Consider the following 7,684-nt stretch of genomic DNA (forward strand, 5'->3'; position numbering starts at 1 on the left):
CGGTTGTGTGAATGGCCTGTGTGTGTGTGTGCGGGGAGCGGTGGGTCAAGTGGTGAGCGACACTGCATGAGCTATGAACTCGGTCACATGAGTTGGATTCGCGCTCGTGGCCAACGCCGGTGACCATTATCTGAAGCGATCGTAGGTCGACTCAGCCTCAAATGAGTACCTGGTACGATGTGTAAACATCGCCGCTAGGGAGACAAAGGCGGCCGGGCGTGGTTGCTGGCCACCCACCCCCTCGTGTGCCGTGCCGACCTTCATAGGTGCTCGCCTACAGCACTTGCCCCAACAGTCTGTTAATGCGACACGGGGGGATATGTGTCTGTTTCTAAGTGTGTGGTTTGTGTGTAACAAGACAAAGATCCCTGTATAATGCAGGATTCTGGGTTTTTTTGGGTTCGATCGCGTAACTATAAATATGTCGTGAAACCCGCCGCCACCCGACACAGCCAATTAGTGAGGTTTGCCACGTAAACAGAAGATGCCAATTCGTCACTTGTGTTGGAGAACACATCCACAACATTTTACAATCTTGAGTTCGACGTTTCGCCAGTAGTTACAACCAGCATCATCAGGCGGACAGCCAAATGTCGCTGTCCATGTTCTGTTTACGTGACAAACCTTACCAATTGGCTGCGTCGGATGGTGGCGGGTTTAACGACACATTCATATTCACGCGATCTCACCCCCTCCCCCCCCCCCAAAAAAAAAAACACCCTCTGTATTATTGATGATATTGGTCGCGAAAGCCTCCTCCTCCTACGTGTTAAATCCCCTGTTTAGTCAACACTCGCTGCTGGGGCAAGCCGCAATTGGCCAGCGTGCACGACGGAGATGGCGCGTGGACCTGTTCCCCCACTATCGATGTTTACGCATCGCAACAGGCACACAGTTAAGGCTGAGCCGACCTCCCACTAGCACGGTTGGCTAAGTACGGTGCGAAAGAAGTTCGACACGCACACTCCATACACAGAGATCGCCCGTGTAGCCTTAACACACTGTTGGGGCAAGTGCTGTTAGCGAGCAGCTATGAAGGCCGGCACGGCACACGAGGGGGTGGGTGGCCAGCACCACGCCCGGCTGCATTTGTCTTCCTAGCGGCGATGTTTACACATCGCACCAGGTACTCATTTGAGGCTGAGTCGACCTAGGGGAGGCCCAGACGACCATACGCGCCGATGATGCGCGCGTGCGTGTGGACTGTAGACTGTGTGTGTGTAGGCTGTGTGTAGGCTGTGTGTGTAGGCTGTGTGTGTGTAGGCTGTGTGTGTGTAGGCTGTGTGTGTGTAGGCTGTGTGTGTGTAGGCTGTGTGTGTGTGTGTAGGCTGTGTGTGTGTGTGTGTAGGCTGTGTGTGTAGGTTGTGTGTGTGTAGGCTGTGTGTGTGTGTAGGCTATGTGTGTGTAGGCTGAGTGTGTGTGTAGGCTGTGTGTGTGTAGGCTGTGTGTGTGTAGGCTGTGTGTGTGTGTGTAGGCTGTGTGTGTGTAGGCTGTGTGTGTGTAGGCTGTGTGTGTGTAGGCTGTGTGTGTGTAGGCTGTGTGTGTGTAGGCTGAGTGTGTGTGTAGGCTGTGTGTAGGCTGTGTGTGTGTGTGTAGGTTGTGTGTGTGTAGGCTGTGTGTGTGTAGGCTGTGTGTGTGTGTAGGCTGTGTGTGTGTAGGCTGTGTGTGTGTAGGCTGTGTGTGTAGGCTGTGTTGTTGTAGGCTGTGTGTGTGTGTGTAGGCTGTGTGTGTGTAGGAGGCTGTGTGTGTGTAGGCTGAGTGTGTGTGTAGGCTGTGTGTGTGTAGGCTGTGTGTGTGTAGGCTGTGTGTGTGTAGGCTGTGTGTGTGTGTGTAGGCTGTGTGTGTGTAGGCTGTGTGTGTGTAGGCTGTGTGTGTGTAGGCTGTGTGTGTGTAGGCTGTGTGTGTGTGTAGGCTGAGTGTGTGTGTAGGCTGTGTGTAGGCTGTGTGTGTGTGTGTAGGTTGTGTGTGTGTGTAGGCTGTGTGTGTGTAGGCTGTGTGTGTGTGTAGGCTGTGTGTGTGTAGGCTGTGTGTGTGTAGGCTGTGTGTGTAGGCTGTGTTGTTGTAGGCTGTGTTGTTGTAGGCTGTGTGTGTGTGTGTAGGCTGTGTGTGTGTAGGAGGCTGTGTGTGTGTAGGCTGTGTGTGTGTAGGCTGTGTGTGTAGGCTGTGTGTGTAGGCTGTGTGTGTGTAGGCTGTGTGTGTGTAGGCTGTGTGTAGGCTGTGTGTGTGTAGGCTGTGTGTTTGTGTAGGCTGTGTGTGTGTAGGCTGTGTGTGTGTGTAGGCTGTGTGTGTGTGTAGGCTGTGTGTGTGTGTGTGTAGGATTTGTGTGTGTAGGCTGTGTGTGTGTAGACTGTGTGTGTGTGTAGGCTGTGTGTGTGTAGGCTATGTGTGTGTAGGCTGTGTGTGTAGGCTGTGTGTGTGTAGGCTGTGTGTGTGTGTGTAGGCTGTGTGTGTGTAGGCTGTGTGTGTGTAGGCTGTGTGTGTGTGTGTAGGCTGTGTGTGTGTAGGCTGTGTGTGTGTAGGCTGTGTGTGTGTGTGTGTAGGCTGTGTGTGTAGGCTGTGTGTGTGTAGGCTGTGTGTGTGTAGGCTGTGTGTGTAGGCTGTGTGTGTGTGTAGGCTGTGTGTGTGTAGGCTGTGTGTGTGTGTAGGCTGTGTGTGTGTAGGCTGTGTGTGTGTAGGCTGTGTGTGTGTAGGCTGTGTGTGTGTTTGTAGGCTGTGTGTGTGTGTGTGTAGGCTGTGTGTGTGTGTAGGCTGTGTGTGTGTAGGCTGTGTGTGTGTAGGCTGTGTGTGTGTAGGCTGTGTGTGTGTAGGCTGTGTGTGTGTGTAGGCTGTGTGTGTGTGTGTAGGTTGTGTGTGTGTGTAGGCTGTGTGTGTGCCGAGGCGACAGGACGCCTCCTGTCCACTCTAGCGCGGGACGCTCTCGAACCAGCCTGGGGCCAGTCCGTTCCGTCTCCCCATTCCTCTCCTGACTGACTCGCCCCCCACCCCACCCCCACCACCCACACCCCCCACCCCACCCACACCACCCCCCACCTCACCTACACCACCAACCCCACCTACACCACCCCCCAACCCAGACAACCCCCACCCCACACCACCCACCCCACACCATCCACACCACACCACCCTCCACCCCATCCACACCACCCACACCACCCACGCCAGCCCCCACCCCACCCCACACCACCCACCCACACCACCCCCCCCACACCACCCACGCCAGCCCCCACCCCACCCCACACCCCACATCAGCCCCCCCACCCCACGCCAGCCCCCACCCCACACCACCCCTACCCCCCACCCCACCCCAGCCCCCACCCCACACCACCCCCACCCCCCCACCCCACCCCAGCCCCCACCCCACACCACCCCCACCCCACCCCAGCCCCCACCCCACACCACCCCCACCCCCCCACCCCACCCCAGCCCCCACCCCACACCACCCCCACCCCCCACCCCACCCCAGCCCCCACCCCACACCACCCCCACCCCCCACCCCACCCCAGCCCCCACCCCACACCACCCCCACCCCCCACCCCACCCCAGCCCCCACCCCACACCACCCCCACACACCTTCACATCCTCCCTCCCTCTCCGCCCGCCCTCACTCGCGTCTCTCCAGCGGTGACGGTACTCGAAGTAGAAACATTTCTTCTCTCGTGATTTTAATTCGCACCAGGTGAGGGGCCCCCGCTGCCGTGCTTGAGCTCTGTTCCAGAAGCGACCTGGGCCCATCGCTAATGATAGCTCAGCGAGGAGGCCTAGCGTCATCACGCGGAAATGTCGAGCAGACACGTGCTCTGAGCGCACGTCGATTCTGAATGCGGAGCGAATCTACCCGGAGATGCCCGGAGAACAATCCACGCGACCACCACGGGGAGAGCGAGAGAGAGAATTTTGACTTTTAAACAACTTTTATTGCCGCCAGCAGCAACAGCACTGGAGGCGATTCCGATGTGAAATACACAAAGTCACCAGCAACAGAAATACACGCTATGAATCCACGCGCTGTGGCGCTAAATGCACCGCGCACAACACGAAAGAAAAGTCACGTGGTGGTGGTGTTCGCCACGGTGACGAGCAAGCGCTTCGCAAACTCCAAATAGACAGCAGGCGTTGAGGATCAGGATCGAACCCACCACCTCCTGCATACCAGGCGAGGTAGTTAACATCTCGCTACCGTGGCGCGTCTCTACCACACCTCCCCCACCCAGCCATCTAACGAGCGCCCCGCCTCTCCCACCGCTCTTCCTCCTGCTGCTGCTGCTGCTCTCTTGATCTTTTTTTTTTGTCGTCCCTGAGACTCAACAGAGGCCACGCCAGGTGACCACCTGCCCCGGATTATTGCAGCGGCCACGTGCGTGCGTGTGTTGTAGCGTGCGTTCGTGTGTGCGTGTGTATTGGAGTGTGCGTGTGTGTGTGCGTGTGTGTTGGAGTGTGTGTGTGCGTGTGTATTGGAGTGTGCGTGTGTATTGGAGTGTGCGTGTGTGTTGGCGTGTGCGTGTGTGTTGTAGCGTGCGTTCGTGTGTGCGTGTGTATTGGAGTGTGCGTGTGTGTGTGCGTGTGTGTTGGAGTGTGTGTGTGCGTGTGTATGGGAGTGTGCGTGTGTGCGTGTGTATTGGAGTGTGCGTGTGTGTTGGCGTGTGCGTGTGTGTTGTAGCGTGCGTGTGCGTTGTAGCGTGCGTGTGTGTGCGTGTATGTAGTGGGGAGAGATGGTGTAGCGGTTAGCGCGCTGCGCTATGAACCCGGCGACACGAGTTTGATTCCCGCTCACGGCCAACATCAGTGACGATTATCTGAACCGGTCCCGGGCCTCCCCTAGGTCGACTCAGCCTCAAATGAGTACCTGGTGCGGTGTGTAAACATCGCCGCTAGGGAGACAAAGGCGGCCGGGCGTGGTGTTGGCCACCCACCCCCTCGTGTACCGTTCCGGCCTTCATAGGTGCTCGCTAACAGCACTTGCCCCTACAGTCTGTTCAGGCTATATGGGGGATCTTTGATCTTTGTAGTGGGTGTGGGGAGCGGTAGTGTAGTGGTTAGCTACGCTAAGAACCTGGCGACTCGGGTTTGATTCCCGCTCACGGCCAACACCGGTGACGATTATCTGAACAGGTCCCGGGCCTCCCCTAGGTCGGCTCAGCCTCAAATGAGGTGTGTAAACATTGCCACTAGGGAGACAAAGGCGGTCGGGCATGGTGCTGGCCACCCACCCCCTCGTGTGCCGTGCCGGCCTTCATGTGTGTGTGGGCCGTGTGTGTGGGCTGTGTGTTTGTGGAGTGTGGATTGGAGAGAGATAGCGCAGTGCTCCGACCCCAATAGCATTTGGGGGAGTCCTGGGTCTCCCCTAGGTCGACTATGCCTTAACTGGGGAGACAAAGGCGGCCGGACGTGGTGTTAATCACACCACCCCCTCGCGTGTCGTCGTGGGGTACTCGCCAAGCAGCACGACAAGCGATCTTCATCGGGAAGACGATCGCTTGTGTTGTGATCGAAACGTCGTAGTTTTTTGTTAATTTTAGTTGTATTAATTTGAACCTATCTACGTGACTTTACCGAAAGATTCTAGATTTGAAGCTTTCGTGACTGCAAATATTCATATTCTTACGTTTTTTTCGGTAAAGTCACGTAGGTAAAAAATGTAAATTAATAAAAGTAAAATAAAAAAAATCACGACGTTTCGGAGGCAACACAAGCTTCCGTCTTCAGGTGGAACCGTCACAGCACGATAGCTGTATCAAGTGATTATTTTTTGACCTACGTGACTTTACCGACAAAACCTAAGAATATTTACCGAAAGACCCAAAGGACAACAACAACAAAGTCAATACATCATGGGACCTCCCTTGACCATGATCAAAATATAAGAATAGGTTTTACACTTTCTGGCAATAACACAGGTGTGTTAAGGTGTTAAAACACCAAGCTGAAACCTTTTGCAAGGAATCGTGTCTGCATTAACCACAGATATACGTGGCCAATGCAGACACGATGCAGATACGAGTCATTGTAAAAGGTTTCAGTTTGGTGTTTTAACATCTTAACACCTTGAATTTTGATTTAAAGCTTCCGTGACAGCAGGGATTCATATTCTTGGTTCTTTCGGTAAAGTCACTTTACCGAAAGAACCAAAAATATCTGAACACCTGTGTCATTGCCAGAAAGGGTCAAACCGATTCTTCTCTCTCCCACCTGAAGACGATTGCTTGTGTGGCGATCGAAACGTCGCGATCTTATTGTTTTTATTATACAACGTGGGGAGAAAACCCGAGCACCTGGAGAAAACCCCACACCTTGCGCGAGGGGGCAACGCTTTTTCCCCCGTACAGATTGAAAAAGATGGCAATTAGTCCGCTCGCAGTACCGCCTTCTCCTGGCGAGCCAGGGAATGGCACCTTATCGACGCTCACGGGGAGTGAGTCCACACGTGTTTGCGTCATTTCAACAGCGTTGACTTCAAGACAAGGAAACCCGCTGGGTCGGCTTCGACCTTCGGTGTTCTCATCAGCAGCACACAGTGAGACTCGCTTGCTTGAATCAATGCTGGTGGACTGCCCATCTCACGGGTCAATGACCTCCCACCCCCTCTTGCGGTATGGGGGTCACGGTTAGCCGCGGATTCACACAGGGTGGCCCAAAGCAAGTCAGGGCACATGAGGTTACTTTATTTATGTTAACATAACGCTTTAATTGTTTATTTTTGCAAGTTAATATTTGACCTGTTATCGTTATTAACATGTTTTTTCTTATGACTGTGGGGTCACCTCAAGTCCGTCATTTACGAAACTCGACCAAGACCCCCGAATGAACGAATGGAGACGACGAAACGTAATTGATGAACGTTCAATGTTTACACAGCTGTAATCTTACGAGAAAAAAAATCCTAAATTCATTTCAAAACATAATCCATGCGTCATGATTAAGAGTGGAAGTCAGATTGGACATCTGTTAAAATGAATGAAATAACCCGTACGTGACTTGTTAAAAAAGAAATATATAATAACCATATGTGATTTGTTGAAAAATCAAACGATAAACTGCATGGGTAAGACCCACTGAGCTAAATGATAGCTCATCGGTGTGGCTTATCACGTGGCAATGTATAGCAGCCATATACTCTAAACTATATGAAACATAATAACCCTATGTGTCCAGACTTTTGGGCCAGCCTGTATACAACTTTTTTTTATATAATCAGAAACTCAACAGGCAAGGGAACGGCCTTCGGGGCAGGGTTAGGGGAAGATCAGGGAGTGGGGGGGGGTCGACAACCTGCGGTTCCTGAGCCCCACGCGTCTCTTCAAGGACCACGATCCTCGTCTTCACATCGCATCGCGGCTCTTGGAATATTGAGGGGGGTCTTTTTTTTTAGGGCGGGGGATAGGGGTTTCGGGGAGGGGGGTGGTTACCTGCACTTTTTTTGTTGCGCGTAGTCACTTTAAGATCTTCTTGGTTCTTTCGGTAAAGTCACGTAGAAGGGAAATAATAGGTCTGTTCTTCACCTGAGGACGGCTGCTTGCGTTGTGGCCGAAACGTCGTGAGAATTGTATTTTATTATGTTTTATTTTTATTATTTTATTATTTCCCTTCTACGTGACTTTACCGAAAGAATCAAGAATATTAATCCCTGCAGTCACGAAAGCATTAACTCACTTTAAGATGTTCCTTGTTCATGTTTTTGTTTGTTGCG

Source organism: Lampetra planeri, chromosome 2 (genome assembly GCF_965212315.1).
Source record: "Lampetra planeri chromosome 2, kcLamPlan1.2.h2, whole genome shotgun sequence".
Lineage (NCBI taxonomy): Eukaryota > Metazoa > Chordata > Hyperoartia > Petromyzontiformes > Petromyzontidae > Lampetra > Lampetra planeri.